The sequence below is a fragment of the Mytilus galloprovincialis genome, chromosome 8 (assembly GCF_965363235.1).
Source record: "Mytilus galloprovincialis chromosome 8, xbMytGall1.hap1.1, whole genome shotgun sequence".
In the NCBI taxonomy this organism is placed as follows: domain Eukaryota; kingdom Metazoa; phylum Mollusca; class Bivalvia; order Mytilida; family Mytilidae; genus Mytilus; species Mytilus galloprovincialis.
The window spans coordinates 83161061-83178975 of record NC_134845.1 but is presented as its reverse complement, the minus strand read 5'-3'; the positions used below and the strand labels follow the sequence as shown (position 1 = coordinate 83178975).

At 32.0% G+C, this 17915-nt stretch overlaps 1 long non-coding RNA gene across 1 annotated transcript; it reads left to right on the top strand.

The window, feature by feature from the left end:
- Positions 1-7445: 7445 nt before the first annotated feature.
- On the top strand, positions 7446-9875 carry LOC143043586 (uncharacterized). Its single transcript, XR_012968483.1, has 3 exons — positions 7446-8649; positions 8975-9008; positions 9602-9875. It is a non-coding gene; the product is annotated as an uncharacterized LOC143043586 (long non-coding RNA).
- The last annotated feature ends 8040 nt before the right edge of the window (positions 9876-17915 follow it).

The following is a 17915-nucleotide window of genomic DNA, read 5'->3' as shown; positions in this document are numbered from 1 at the left end:
CGCGTCGTTATGTTGTCTACGATGAGTTTATATATTACCCTACACCAAATCCTTTATTATGAAGACAACGACATTCCCATACCATACATTTGTTTTTTTTAAATTATAAGAATATGTCACGCATATGTAATTTTTTAATTTGAAATAAAGTCGGCAGACACATAGTTTACATAGTTTAACATTACCAACCGCACAAATCGATGCAGAATAGTCATTGATTTCATTGTTATTCAATGAAAAAATAGTATCAAAAGGTACGAGAAATATCTTTTTTTTTAAACTATTGAGCGGGGTAATAGTCTTTGCAACTGTTGACTGGTAAAGTATGAAATGAAATAGCACAAATATTTCATTCTTTTTTATAGGTTATATGTTATAATAAAACATTTTTTTTATCGTTTGAATGAGAACTTATTTCATACTATCCTCACGACGCAACCGGTTGTCTCTAATGCATCATATTTTATTTTACAGTTTATCTGCTCCACTGGGTTAATTCAATTTTGACGTACTGCAAAAGGACAGTTGCCGGTTTTCCACGAATCATCTTCGTAGCCACGCATAAAGATGGGAAATGGTTCCAGGTAAATACAAATAAATCTCAGTCAACTGACTTTTAAAATCATAGATTCCACACTGCTAGTTTTAAGGAGAAATGGCTCACTAGGAAAAGCTTTGAAAAAAGGTTAAAAACGTTGGCACAAAATGAAAACAATAAAAAGTTGTAGTTCCAATGCGAGCAAAGTGTTTTTAATGTGGGTAATATAACATACTACTACGCTGTCCCTGTTGCTATTCTGTTACCTTTGTCAACTCAATTTTTTTTTCGTAGGGCGCTATTCATTTGAGAGGTAAAGGAACACAGTCGCGTTCTATTACTTGACCTTTGTCCAAATTTAATTTTTTAATCATTATCAAAACTATTTATTTCGAATATGTAAATACGTATGCTCTGTTGTAATAACTTGATCGTCATCAAATTTTATATCGAGTATTATACCAGCTGTAATCGGTCATTGCTGTTAAATGGGGAGGTTATTCTACGCAATTATTTTTGTTATATCTTAACTATTGTCACCTGTGAAATTTTAGATTTGATTTGATTGTTGGTGTTTTAACGTCACTTTAAAGCACCACATTTAGGCTATTTCGTGGCGGCTAGTTTTTATGGGTGGAGAAAGCCGGAGTGCCCGGAGAAAGCTGACAATCCTACTGAATTAAGATTGGAGTTCAGTGCACCTGCACAAGCAGGGTTCGAACTCACAAACTCAGTGTTGGTTGACTAGTGATAACAGTAGTGACTACTTAGACCACTCGGCCACCGAGTTCCCGTGAATTTTTAGAAATATACGAATTCATATCGAACATTTTTATTTCTGTTGGATGCAAATTTATGCATAATCAGTTGTAAATATTTAACCTAAAATTTTAGAATTGAACAAGGTTGTAGATTTTGTTTTTAATTGCTTAAATTTTAAAATCGTTATTTCTAAATAGAATATACGTGTAGAAAATATGATTCAAATTACATCTTAATGTTACTGATGAGGGATATCTGTTATCCGTTATATAGATTTCATGGATAATTCCATGTCATGATTCCTGGTTTTTTTTTCATATTGATCTTAATATATCTTAATTGATCAACAAGTTATTAAATAACGCAGCGATATGACTGTACTCATGGTTTTTGTTTTGAATTTTGGGTCATCAATGCTCTTCAACTTTGTACTTGTTCGGCTTTAATTATTTTGTTTCATTATTTTGATCTTACTGTTACTGGTAAGTCTTATGTAGACGAAACGCGCGTCTGGCGTATAAAATTATAATTCTGATACCTTTGATAACCATTTACACCTTTGTTTTTCAATTTTGAATTGTTTGGACCTTTGTAGCTTGCTGTTCGGTGTGAGCCAAAGCTCGTGTGGAGGTCGTACTTATGGCCTATAATAGTTTTATTATTTGTGATTGGATGGAGAGTTGTTTCATTGCCACACATACCATATATTCTCATTTATATCAACCGGGAGCAGGAAACCACTGTTACAAATCCTCATTCAAACCAATACAAACTTACAGCTATACTTTCTGATATTGCAAGTCACAGACTTTTCAAACCATTGGAAAACATGTAAAAGAGAAAAGATGTTTTCCTAATCTTTCCTTTGCAAACAAAAATGGCGTCAACTTAGTCAATATCCTTCATCATAAATTAATTCAATCGAAAATACCTCCTTATTTCAAAGATCAGTCGGTACCATTTCTTATATCTGTACCAAACCTATTGCAATTAAAATGTCCAATTACAAACACATTTTGCAGCATTTCAATATTGACGACTTCAAGTCTAAACCGCCTGATTGCAGTTGTGATAGTTCCCAATTCACACATAATCCGGCTGGAGACGTTATTACCTGTGACCCCTTGCGAAATCTGTTATTGAAAGGTCCGAAATATAGTGAGCCTAAATCCAATAATTGTAAATACAACTTAAAATTGTTGATAGATTCAGTCGAGGATTATGTTAGGCAATAGGATAAGAGCGAGAAGGAAGACATGTACACTCTTTACGAATTGATTAAGGCAGTGAGGTCGTTGATTTAAATCAAAATTAAGAAACTGAATGGGTTTATCAATGCCCATGCTACATCAATCTTTAAAGATCCAAATGTTGCAAAACACTTATCTTACCTCCATGACAAATATGTTGTTGTCCCCGCAGATATGAACAGGTACATTAAAAAAAATTTCAGCAGTTTGATAATGATTAAAAAACAAGTTTTCAAACTGGTTAAGTAATTGAACACGCACGTGGCTACATACTTAAACTTTCCAAGTACACCCTGCAATTTAAACTGGTATAATTATATAATTTTAAAGTTGACAAAGGTAAAGGCATAGCAACATAGACTGTGTAGTGGTAACCCAAATGAAAAGTACTGTAGGGGCAATTAGGCCTTTATTTGGCTAAAAAATTACTGCACTGGGAACTAATTATGACATAATTTGCATATTTTGTAAAATTTCATGATTTTTCTTGTTTTTCATCAAATTTTAAGTATATTTTAGATTGAAAAAGTAGGTGCGCACCCAAGAAACAACTTTATATTTGGTGAGATTGTGTCAATAGCTTCTGTTTAATTATTGTGTTGTTTCTTGGCTGCGCACGATGTGTCCGCAACAAAAGAAATAATAAAAAACTGCATATATTCTGTATTTTTCATCATTATTTTGAAAACAGTACATATTATGACATGACATATATGTTTTTCATTTATAGTTCTTGACTATGTACATTTTTTCAACATTATGTGCCAAATTTGGAAAAGTTATCAAACATTTTATTTTATTGACCTTCACTTTTTTATTCAGAAATATCCACAATCTTTCCCGAGCCACCTGTACTGGCTTTCGTAGGCCCACAAACCTTAAAGACTGGTGAGATCTGAAATATTTTAAATCAGGCTATGCGTCTATGAGTTCTTGTAAAGGAACACACAATATCAATGTGCATACTGAATACCCATACTTTTAAATGTCACTGCACTGGTACAGAATACCCAATATTTTGAAATGTTAATTGCAAGACTACAAGTAGCTGTGTATCTTCTACAGGGTAAATATGGTAAAACAAAATTGGCGAGTCACAAAAGCTTTTTCATTAAAGGATTGAACTCCTTCTTAAAGGAATCTATTTATGTATAAACTCACCAATTCACTAACAAACAAAAAAAGTTCAAAGGACTTCAATAATATGTTTGTAAGTGACATGGTCCAATTTATACACAAATAAATTCCTTTAAAAAGGCGATTAATACTTATAATTCTTTAAAATTGGAGATAGGGAATATGTTTTCCACACTTGTTACCCCTATCACACGTAAATTGTATGTGTATGTCATTAATATAGGCCTTGCACAAAAGTATATTTGTTGGTTAACGCAAAAATACGTACTCAATGAAATTAGCTATCTAATAATAAGTAAACTGCAAAAAACTGTTATTATCATTCAAACGAATGTGTTTGTGTATTATTTTATTTAACGATTAACGTGCAGTGAACTTCATCTTTTTTACATTGGTTACGAAAAGTACGGATCAACTACCGGAAGTTATCTCGACCAATCATATCAACGTATTCCCTAATATGCAAATACTATAAGAATTACACGTTAATACGGCATCGTAGCGACTTTGAAATAAGCCAGAACTTTCTCTCAGTCGACATTTCAGGTCAATTGATCACACTAAGGTAGATCTTTCTCAATTACAATTTCAATCATAGACCATAAGACTGCTTAGGGATATCTCGCTCGGGACAAAATTTTGATAAAAGAAATACTTTGGCACCAAATCATGCAAATGGGATCAATAAACATGTGTAATTCTAATTTGAAAACGATTTGTTATTAAGGATTATATTTCAAAGCTGTTATGCGAAATATTTACAGATAATCCTTTTCATTTATTTTTAAATATTGATGTTGATTTGTTCACTTTCTAGGCGTTTATATATATAACGCCTCATGCATATTACAAGATGATTTGGTGCTTCGTATAACAGTGACATAAGTTCGAATCACGGCAAGGGAAAAACAAAAGTTTGCGAAGGCAAATTTACCGATTGAACATTGTTGGGCTGAGTCTTAAGATAGGAATCAATCAGCAAATGTATTATGTATCGTATCGTACAAAATATATGTAACAAAACAAAACATAAATGATAAACACTCTCTCATTGAAGAAGAAAAATCGCAAGACTTTCATTATAATCATTAGATTCCTAATGAAATATGGAATTCAATATATGCTTTCTACAGTTAAAGATGGGCTTCAAAAATATTGTGATGAGATATATTCTACCAGTGGTGTTAACCAGATATGGATTCTCAAAAATTCGAAAGATCTTCTGCTTAATCTTCGATCACAATCTTTTCAATTTTGCAGCAACATAAAAACGTTTGATTTTTCTACGCTATATACTACTATTCCCCATGCTCAGTTGAAAGATCGACTTCACCATCTCATAAAACAGAGCTTTTTCTATAAAAATGGGAATCGTAGATACAAATTTCTTGTTTTGGGTTACAATAATCCATATTTTGTGAAGAATCATACTGAATCTTCCAGAAAATATACTGAAGATGATAATATCAAAATGCTAGACTTTTTGATCGACAATACATTTGTTGAGTCTGGAGGATTCATATTTCAACAGACAATCGGTATTCCAATGGGTACTAATTGTGCACCCTTGCTGGCCGATTTGTTTTTGTACTCGTATGAAGCAGAATTCATTCAGAACCTTCTAAAAGACAAAAAGAAAAAGCACCTTTCAAAATTCTTTAATTTTACTTCCGATATATTGATGATGTTCTATCATTGAATAACCCATATTTCAGCCAATACTTACATCTCATATATCCCAGCAAACTTGAAATTGAGGATACTACTGATACTAGAAGGACTGCTTCATACCTTAAACTTTCCCAATATTGACGCAGATTGACGACTTCACACGAAAATCTATGATAAACGGGACGATTTCAACTTCCCAATTATCAATTTCCCATTTCTAAGCAGTAACATACCATCTGCTCTTTCGTATGATGTTTACATATCACAATTGATATGTTGTTCTCGTGCTTGTTCACACTATACGGACTTCATATACAGGAGTGTGCTCCTTACGCAGAAACTGCTCCAACAAAGTTATGAGGACAGCTTAAAATTGACACTCCGTAAATTTTATGGACACCATTACGAATTGGTGGATCCATACGATGTATCTTTGACCAAACTAGCTAAGGACATTTTTACCACATGGTAGATTGTGGTTTGTTATTACGTCGTCTAATCTTTTAATTACCAAACGTGACTTATTACCGATTGTGACTGTTTTGCTGAGTCTGAATTCGCATTACTATAAGACGTGTTACGGTACTTATCTATCCCAAATTCATGTATTTAGTTTAAATGTTTAATGTTATATTTGTAATTCTCATCGGATTTTGTCAAATGTGTTCACGTCTTTTCTATTATATTCATGTGTTATGGAAAAAAAATAATCACCGTCTTCATTAATTAGATTTCATTTTGTTTAACGTAATCTGTACGATGGTTTACGTTTAAAGTTAGATTCAAAACAAACCGGACATATGATATTGTTAATTGGTACCTTAGTTTGCTATTAATTAGTATTGTAATGTGCATTGTTATTAAATGTTATATCAGTATGTAGTTTAAATACAATCTTAAATCAATCCTTATTCTATCTTATTCATTCAAATGTGACGTCATTTTTCATTTTTTTATGATCTGTTTTACAAATTCAAATGTGACGTAATTTTTTGTCATTTTTTACAATTTCAAATATGACGTCACTTGCGTTGAGGTTTAAACTTATTCGGATGTGCTGCATTTCGTCGGATTATGTAGCGTATTTCGGTTGTTCCTGTAATTAGTTAATACTTCAGTTTTATCAAATATCTTTCGTAAAGTCGTTTTATAAATTTTACTGTTTGCAAAAGTATAAATTATTCTAAATAATAGGGATGTGCTGGTACCTAACAGAAAACCTTGGCCGTTTTTGGCACAACTTTTTTGAACTTTTGGTCCTCGATGCTGTTCAAGTTTGTACTTGTTTCGGCTTTCAAACTTTTGTATCTGGGCGTCACTAGTAAGTCTTGTGTGGACAAAACGCACTTCTTGCGTATTTAAATTTTTAACGTGTTGCCTTTTATTAGCTATTATTCGTGTGTTTCTTTGTCAATTATGTTCCCTATCTATTTATAGTGTAGTCTTGTAATGTTGTGTTGTCATTTTAATGTTATATTTTACATGGCCATAAAAGAGGGAGGTTTTGCATGCCACAAAACCAGGTTCAACCCACCATTTTTTTCCTTTAAAAATGTCCTGTACCAAGTCAGGCATATGGCCATTGTTATATTATAGTTCGTTTCTATATGTGTTACATTGTAACGTTGTGTTTCCGTTGTGTCGTTTGTTTTCTCTTATTTTTGAGTGTGAACTCACATTACTATAAGACGTTTCCCGGTACTTCTCTATCCCAAATTCATGTATTTGGTTTTGATGTTATATTTGTTATTCTCATAGGATTTTGTCTCATGTTTAGTCCATTTCTGTGTGTGTTACATTTTAATGTTGTGTCGTTGTTCTCCTCTTATATTTAATGCGTTTCCCTCAGTTTTAGTTTGTTACCCCGATTTTGTTTTTTGTCCATGAGTTTTGAACAGCGGTAAACTACTGTTTCCTTTATTTATATATGTACCTAATGTATACAGTGAAATTATATGTACATGAGTTTTAAATTCGTATACATGTTTTGCTGGTATCAATGTATAGTCTTAATTACAGTGGACACAAGAAGCTCGAAGAAACCAACTAGAAGATGAGCTTCAACAATTGTTTGAAACACATTCTGGTTTGAAGCATTTGGAATTTAAACCGTTGATATTTGTTGATGCCACAAATCCAGATGATCCGGAAATTGCAGATCTTAGAGAAAAGCTAATGCAAAGAGCAACTGAACATCCCCGATGGGGTGAACCAATGCCAACAAGATGGATTCCGTTAGAGTTACAGTTGTCTCAGAAATCGGCAGAAGGGATTAATATCATTTCGCGGGATCAACTATTGGCATTAAATTCTAAAAATGAGTCAATGGTTTTATCAGATATGCAGATAGAAACATTTCTGAAGGTTCAACATTCACTTGGGAAACTGTTATACTTTGATTTAGAAAACCTACGTCATTGTATCATTATATCACCAGCATACTTAGTAGAAGTCCTGCGATCTATAGTCAGAGAAATGCAGTTCTGGCCTAAAGGACAGATGTTTTCTAGAATTTTGAGTAATCTTCAGGAAACTGGAATGATTGAACGGAATGATATCTACTGTCTCTGGGAACAGGACGAATTCAACCAAATTATGCCATACAAGGAATATATGATTCAAATTCTTGTACATCTTGATGTTATAATTGCACCTAGGACCAGCTTTGAAGGTGTAAACATTTCGATTAACGATGTGTCTCGCTTTATGGTCCCCTGTATGGTAACAAAATGCAATGACACAATGTATCTTAAAAAGTTTCGGAATTCGAATAATTCCATCATGCTAGCTTTTTCGTTTACAGAACAGGTTATACCTCCAGCGTTGTCATATCGTTTTTTGAGTTCTTTAATCACGTCGTGGGATATAAAGAATTATAAGGGAAGGAACAGAGAAAAAAGAATGTTTTTCAGTGATCTCGCTATTGTCACGATTGATAGCTCTCATGACGTAGCCGTCCAAGTGGAAACAAATAGAGTCATTGTCTCCCTTATCCATGCCAGGACAAAAGAAGATATAATTCCAACTCTTGCTTCTTCTCTTCAAGAATGCCTTACAGCGGCGATAATAAGAATCTCAGAATTCTACTCGGTGTTATCCGAAGACATAAAACCTAAAAAAGCAGGTACAGTCCTACCGTTCAACATTGAGTTTGGTGTATTCTGCAAATCAAAAATGTGTTTCTTTGATCACAATGAGATGTCTCTATCAACTGATGAAGCCGTATGGATTTGTAAAAAGCACAAGCAACGACATGCAACTAAATACCTTAGTGCTTGGTTTTCATCAAAGGTAAAATATGAGTAGAAAAAAATTTGTATCTGCAAAATATTAGAAGATTTAAAGATACATTAACGAACAGTTAAATTTATTTACATCATACATATTTTAAGTGAAATTATATTGAAGTCTTCATTTATATATATATATAGAGAGAGAGAGAGAGAGAGAGAGAGAGAGAGAGAGAGAGAGAGAGAGAGAGAGAGAGAGAGAGAGAGAGAGAGAGAGAGAGAGAGAGAGAGAGAGAGAGAGAGAGAACATTGTTCGATCAGTATGTGTTTGATGTAAAGCATTATTTGTTCATCCATTTTATTTGTTTTTGTTTTTTCGTTTACAGGAACCATGCAACGTGTGTCAAATATCATGCGAAGGTAAGTGTAAACATTACCTTTGTTAAATAAAATCACGATGAAGTATTATGCAGTCAAGCTTGTATTATACTTGCTATTGCAATACAGATATATATTGTAGTTTCTGAAAGAAAAAAAAAAAGAAAGATATCAAATCTTTCCAATGTTTAGTATACATGAACTAAGTTAGCATTTGCTTTAAACTGAAAGAGCAATCAAAATATGTAATCAACACATAAATTTCCCAAAAAAAAAATAATGTCTTAAGTCAGCCAGTTAAGGTAGTCGTCCTTCTATAGAAGACATATCTTGAACATTGTAGAAGGATGCAATCATGGAAAAGCATCTTTTTATATTTTCAATAAATCGTTGATTCTTCCGGTTTATTTGAAGAATACAAATCTGGTAATATGAATCGAGTCCTTTTTCATCTTAATCATTTCGGAGTTCATATTTTTTTTTTTTACTTTTTTCGTTACGTACTTATATGTCATAAATCATTTCCAGTATGCGGAATTCTTTTTTAAGCATAAATCTATGTGTCCGATCATGTTTAACTTTCTTTTTTGTGTAATATATCATGTACATGACAAGACTCTGAATCAATATTTTAGGACTTGGGAGATTAGAAAGTGAACAATGTCCTTTACCACAGCATATCATGAGACTAGCCGCCCGACTGTCTACTGTGGAGATCCGTGAGATAGCCATTTTGTTAGGATTTCAGGCAGAAGAATGGAATGATTTAGAACACCAATTTCAGCACCAAACGTCAAATGACCTTAAATTCATGGCATTATGGTCTAGTATACTTAAGAGAAAGAATTGTAGTTTCCATGACATGAAAAATGTTCTAGAAGAAAAAGGACTTAGTACACATTTACTTTGTCAGGTTATAATCTTTGGGGTTTTTTTTAATAAAAATTAGAGAAATTTTCAAATTAATAGTGTCAATCTAATAACCCTAAATAAATCTTTGTTTTTTATACAATAAACATAATCGTACATTATTCAAATAGAGAAACAACAATGAAAGCTAAACAAAAATTAAATTCGAGGAATGTCAGGGTATTAAAATGATCCAGAAAACATTCGTTATATTGTTATTTTAACATGATCGTCTTGCGATTTTGTATGTGTATATCTGATTGCTTGTTAGAAGGAATACTTAAAATTGGAGTTTGTTACTTGCCATGTCATTTTGCTTTAGACAATGTTTCTCATAGAATTATTTACTCAATCATAGCATCTGATATTGAACTGATCTGATATTGAAATGAACAAATTGCATTTATTATTTAAGGTGTTTAGAGATGTCGTGATAGATGTTTCAGGTAAGTCAACACTTTCTTCTTGTCTTTTTTTTTGTTTTTTGTTTTATTAAAAAATAAATACCGGATTTGTCCTACAATTTTTATTCGAATTTATAACTCATGCTTGTAAAGAGAAAACAATCACACAAAATCAATTTAGTACTAACACACAATCAATATCATATACACTTGAACGCAAAACTCACTGCTACAAAAAAGTGCTTTGATGTAATCAGGGTTGGCAAAGTATTAACCAGGCGGGAAAATTCAGGTGGATAAACCCGGGTCTTTCTGGGCTTAGCATTACTTCTAAAAACTGAGCATTTCTGGGTAATAAGACTTTCAAGTTACATAAAATAGTAAAACCTTTTTGCAGACAAATAGTATTATAGCTAAATAAATTCATTTTATACAAATAACAATTGAAAATCATTCCTGAAGAGTGAAAATGCGATTTTTTTCCTTTTCTGCACAAATTATATGTATACAGAATACAGGATACCTTGTTTAATTCCAAGCTTTGTTTTCAATAATCCTATTGAAAACTTGAACCTGTATTTAAATGCAGAGTTTAAATGAATTATACATTTTAATGGTGATACAATCATATTGCTAAATGATAAATTATAGAAATTAAAAGGTTGGTTATTGTTATATAAACAATGGAGTACTTTTTCATTTACATTATTTCGGTACGTACTGAAATAGATGATTTTTTTATTTCCTATTCGTAATTATCCATTTTAAATGGTGGCGTTTCTTTACCTAAATCTAAAATTGTTTGTTTATCTCAATGGGTTAGATTTGTACTTGTATGTAACAACGTATTTGATGTTAACGAAAGAAAACTCTGTATTACTGACAAATTATTACACCAGGGTTATGAATATCAAAAACTAGCAAAAACATTTCCTCCATATAATTTAATATATATAACCAATATACAAATACCAGTTGTCTGTTAAATTATTTTAGATATGACAAACGAGAAACTAAACAAAATTCCGTCTATTGATGCGCTTCATGATTTGTCAAACCACATCGGGAACAGCATGATGCAGCTTGCAATAGAGTTAGAGGTGGATGTATCTTATTTACAGCAGATTCAGCATGATCTTAAAAACAAACTTCTAGAACAGAACAGAAACATATTTATCAAATGGAGGCAGAATAAATTTCCAAAACCGACAGTTCTGAGACTGCTTAAAGCCCTTTATAGGGTCGGAAAATTTGGCCCAACATTCAAAGTTTTAAAAAATCATTTGGAATAGAACTGTAGGTCGGACATGTTATCTTTAATAACTAATACTGATTGTGTTTATATATTATATATATATGGAGTACGTGTGTGTGTGTGTGTGTGTGTGTGTGTGTGTGTGTGTGTGTTTGTGTGAAGGACTTTGAGGTTGGATCGGGACACTGAGTTGCGATGGTCCCGCTGGCAAGCCATATTCAGCACTTAAGTGCGATGGTCTTTTTACTCATGCGCAACAGTCTTTAAAACGTGTTTAAAATCTACAAATACCATCTTTTTATACTTTAACTTTTAATATTAGTTTGTTTAAAGTATATAAATACCTATCATCAAAATTTTCTCCAGTTGAAGTAAAAATAAAATTAACATTATGATCTATCTTATTCCTTGTTCTCATTGACAGCAGCCGAAAAGTTGTTTAGTAAAATTTGTTTCGTTTTGTCTTATCAGGTAGTATTTGCATATTCAATAACTTCTTCGTGTTCAGTCGTTGCAATTTGCACTATTTTGAAAGGAAAATAACCTTTGTATGCAGCTTCTATAGTGAATAATTCGGGAACCAAGCTATTGAATGAATACATTACAACGTAACAGTTGGGCATGGAAATGCAATGACTGTTTATCATTACTGTTTAAAGTAAAATTCTTAAATGAAAAAACTACTTCTAGCATGCAAATCGATTTATATATCGGCACGTGGATATGCAAAATATAAAAAAAACATCTATTATATAGTCCATCGCACTTCGGCAAATAACAAAATAGCAACGATATCACAATGCCATATTTGCATTTCAGCGTAACCATCGCGGTTCAGAGTCCTACACATTTCTATTGTATATTATGCTTTATACAAGTTTACTGTGGATTTCTTTTTAAATCTAAGGACATAGTGAGTTTCCCCATTCTGAACTTAATTTTTTATGTATATGCAGAACATATATTTCAAACAGGATAGCATTTCCTATTTTTTACTATGATGTTGTTCACCATGTCAGAAAATTCAGATGCAAACTAATCGATCCTTTAAATCAACAGTTTATGAATGGTCACACATTCAACACTCTAATTAGATCTCTAACCATTGTTTTATTTGTATTAATATTAACTCTGTGATCATTTATTAATAGCAAAACTAATACATGTAATATCATTTTGTAATACATTTACATATGCACATTTCACGGTTTTACAGTCAAGTCGTGTTATTTCTCTAACAGCTAATGACGTCTTGTCACTTAATCAAATTAATGTAGGGTGTGTACTTATTGATTTTTCAGACTAAGAAAAAGGATTTTTTATACGCCCGTCAAAATTTTGACGGGACGTATTATGGTATACAAATGTTCTGCGTCCGTCCGTCTGTCTGTCCGGCGTAAACATGTCGCACTTTTTCTTGAGAACGACTTATCCAAATGTCATGAAACATATTATAGTTGTTTCTTATGATGATCAAATGATATGTATACTTTTTGTTGAAAATAGGATTAAAACTTTTTGAGTAACGGCACTTTGTAACTAAAACAGGGTTGTGTTTTTTCACATGTCGCACTGTATCTCAAAAATAATTTATGATTATCGCTTAAAACTTTACACACTTCTTAGTTATATTAATCTGAAGATATGTATACTTTTTGGTGATAATTTAAAATTTTATTTTAGTGATATAAAAAAAAAAAAAAAAAAAAAAAGAGGGGGGCGTACACATGTCCCGCTGTATCTAAAAAACAATATATGGTTATTGCTTGATAGTTATCAAAGGTACCAGCATTATAATTTTGTACGCCAGACGCGCGTTTCATCTAATTAAGACTCATCAGTGACGCTCATATCCAAATATTTATAAAGCCAAACAAGTACAAAGTTGAAGAGCATTGAGGATCCAAAATTCCAAAAAGTGGTGTCAAATACGGCTAAGGTAATCTATGCCTGGGATAAGAAAATCCTTAGTTTTTCGTAAAATTCAAAGTTTTGTAAACAGGAAATTTATAAAAATGACCACATTATTGATATTCATGTCAACACCGAAGTGTTGACTACTGGGCTGGTGATACGTGTTAGAACGTTCTCAGAAACTATTTATGATTATTGCATACAACTGCCACACATGACGTCGGGCGTATCATGCGCTCATGGCACAGCTGTTTATTTATAAATTGGTATTCGCTATTACCAATCTGGCAGTAGCTTCGAGTACTCTCATATCTGTCCTAATGGTCTTTTTTACTGTGAGAATGTATAAATACCCTGATATGTACTGTCTGTAGTATGTTTAAGTTGTGTATTTTTCTGCTGTATACTGATCAGATAAAAGGCGGGAGAAAGAAAAAAGAGGAACAGGTAAACTCATAAATCGATAATAAACTGACAACGACATGGCTTAAAATGAAAAAGACCAACAGACAATGAATAGTATAAATAATAGTACATAAGAAACAACATAGAAACGAAAGACTGAGTGACACAAACCCCACCAAAGGCGGGGGTGATATCAGGTGCCCCGGACAGGTAAGCAGATCACATGTGGCACCCGTCGTGTTGTCCATGCTCAAACTAAGCATTTTTCAAGTGATTTTAATAAGTTGTTCTTTTACACTTTTACATCACTGTTCAAGACTTTTGGATTTGGCTCCCGCTTACATGTACATGTAAAAAATGTGCAGTATGGATGTTGTTCATTAGTTACGGCCGAATATGGACCTATTGATGTTCACTTCTATGTCATTTTGGTTACTTGTGGAGAGTTGTCTGATTTGTAAGCATTCGATCTTATTATTGATATGTCTATATAGAGATGGAAAAAAACGTCTTACTTCTTTATGTAACAAAATTATTATTTAAAAAGACAATATGGGGTCACCTAACTTGTTTTCCTTTCCTGCAAGTAAAAATCAATATTTCCCTATTTTTCAAGTATAATTTTGTTTACTTAAAGCGAAGTCCCCCTTAAATTGCTACGCTGCAAATATATATTTGTCATTTATTTGAACAGACTCATTCAAAAGAATCGGTTTGTTTGACTGTACCTCTGGTATCTTTCGTCCCCTTTTTTCAATATCAACACATGTTTTAAAATATTGCCAAACATCAATCATTTTCTCTATAAAATATAGTTATGTTTGTACAATCCTTTTTTTTGTAACAATAAAACAAACATTGTACACCAAGATTTGAGTTGTCTATCATATTTAAACAAATATTTCATAGTGTATTTCAATAAAGCATGAAATATGTCGTATCCTATCCATGAGTGATACAATCATAGTGTATGCTACCAGTTCTATGTTGAAATCATTGTTGATTATTTCGTTAAGACGATTTTTATGGGGAACTGTGGTTTACAGAGTGTGAAATCAAATGATTGAGAGGACTAATTTCAGAGAAAGGTCGAGTTTAATGGCATTATTTAGAAGTTCTTTGGAGTTTTTTTTAGAATCCATATATGGTTCATAACACTACTCGAGCAAAACGGTTTACAATATGTTTTAAGACCATCTTTCATTGATTGTGGACACAATGTTTGTCAATGTAATAGACATTTCTCTAGTTAAACATGCAAATGAGCCTGCGATGAACCGTTGTGTCTGTACGGAATTGGGTATCTAAGGTATCCATAACAAACAAGAACGACCGCCGCTTTGCTGTTCAACTTAATGTTTAAAGGAGCCATGCAGGATTCGACAAGTCTCATCCTTACCCAGTTGTATGTTAGATATGTGGGATTACCTGGATGCTTCTAACTCTTTTAAAAAGAACCAGAAATGTCGACATCCTCTTGTAAAAAAGAGTGTATTGAATAGGAATATGATTAATGTCTTCAAGAAACCATATGATATGTGATCGTCATAGAGTATTTACACGTGCAGATAGCGTGAATTGGTCTCATTATGCACATCCAAACTAACGCCCTTTCTATACAAGGATTTTACTGTAGGCTGCAAAAAACTAGATAACGTAAGCGTAATAAAACATGTTATTATAAAACGAAGCGAATGTTTATCAAAAAATAACTGGCTTTCGACCGTATATGCATGTTTGTTCTTTATCGATTACATATGTTATGCATCATAAACATATAACACCAAACGTGTCTTAGCTATGTGCATCTTAATATTTTTTTATCGTAGTTAAATGATGTGGCCTTCTCTTAATAAAGTTCAGCCTTAAAATCTAATAAAATAGTATGCTTTAATAAAACTGGAATTTTATAATAAACATGTTTACCATAAGTCGATACCGAAACCGAGTCTGAAACCGAAACTGATACCGAAACCAATAGTAATGAGGTAAATGGTAAATGTTTATAATGTTTAATTAACTCAACCTTTTATCCATTATAGTTTTTGAAATTTAAGTCAACAAGATGAAGTATTACTTTAATTCAACAGTTTACATGAATCTTTCCCATATATATAGACAAAAATTACCTAATGCTTTACCCTTTCGAAGTAATTTTGAACGCTATGCTTCCGTTATCAAATTCGTGTTAGAATATAAATCAAGCCTGGTGCAATTCATATATAACATTGTTGATAGGTCCGAGTGACTGTTCGCATCAAAACAAAGACTGTTTAATTCCATAACAAGTTTCGGATATATTATATCGAAGGTTATTAAAGCTATATGAACAATATCTAAAATGTGATTTGCAATAATGCTTATATGTATTTTATATAATACATTCGCTTTTCAAAATAATATGACGACAAGAAGAAAACAATATACATTGGTTTTATTTGGATTTTAGGGAGAAAAATGTTTTATTTGATTTAGCACCACCAACAAGAAAAACAACAACATATATAACTGATGTTGTCATTTTCAATAGTTTCCAAATTCATTGGATGTAGAAAAGATTTTAAAAAAGGTTAAACCCATTTGTTCTTATAAACTGGCAAAACATATTTTAATAGTTTTGATTTGGTTTAATAAGATGTTACCTTACATTTGAACAAATGGATTAGATATTTTCATTTAAGCATAAAGCTATGCATGAAACTCGGCCAATTATTCATCAAGCTTGGAGATCAATGATACTATTGCATTCAGCTGAAGAATAAGAATCGATGTCGTTTGTTGATATGATTTAGATACCAATAGATATAGGAAGATGTTGTATTTAAGACCGTACTTTTTTAAGACCGTACTTTTATCTATCATGGTTTACTTTTATAAATTATGACTTGATTATGATCCATCAATTTTTCTTGTTTCTCTTTTTTTATTTAGATTCAACCGTTGGTGTTCCCGTTTGAATGGTTTTACACTTATCATTTTTTGTTCTTCCCTGTATAGCTTACTGTTCGATGTGAGCAGAAGCTCAGTGTTTAAGACCGTACTTTAATCTATCATGGTTTACTTTTATAAATTATGACTTGAATGAAGAATTGTCTCATTGGCACTCATACAACATCTTCCTATATCTATTGGTACCGTTTAAAAACACAGAAATCCGAACAAGAATTTTTTTTTTGTTAATTATGATGTTTTTGAAAAAACAAATGGTAAAAAGCAAAATTCTTGAATTTCGATGCAAAATAACATATTCTATTTTAAAGAAAACAAATCAATATTTCTTGGCACTAACGGTAATCCTTCGAACTGTATCATAATTATGCAATTTCGTTTTAATTTTAACAATTATAAATGGCATTAAGCGCAAATTTTGTGGAAACAGACTTCATTGAACAAGAAATTAATATAATTGAGAGAATAATAATTTACAGTTGGTATCGCTTAATGTAATCTTGAGATCTTTGATTAATATTGCATGATTTTTGAACGATATACCATATTAATGATTTAATTGATATTCTGTAGTATACACATTCTAGTTCAGTTGCTTTATAAATTTATTTGACAAAAAATATAATTTAACAAATCAAACGTATATATGTAGTTATAACCCACATTTCAACATCAAAGTACTCCGGTTGGTTATATATACTGAAAACTATTTACTGTTGACTTACGCATGATCTGACAGCATAGCTCCATGTGCAATACTAGTATTTTTTATTGTTTGCTGATATGAAAAATCATTCCTTTTATCGATGACCTAACATTAGAGGATATAACTGCTACTGCTTTTAAAATTAATTTCTGTTCTAATATACTTCACATATCTCTACCAAATTTGTTAACTTTGAAAGTAAACAAATTTGAGAGAACTACAGCCTGCTGTTTGGTTATTGATGTGTGTCTATTATTATATTTAAACGGATTCGGTTATTGTCTACCGATATCATTTGCTGATGGAACGCTGTAGAAGTATTTACTAAATCCTGACAATCAACATAACGCCATATTTTTTTAATCATTTGTTTCTTAAATTGAAAGAAAATAAATTGTATATTGCTC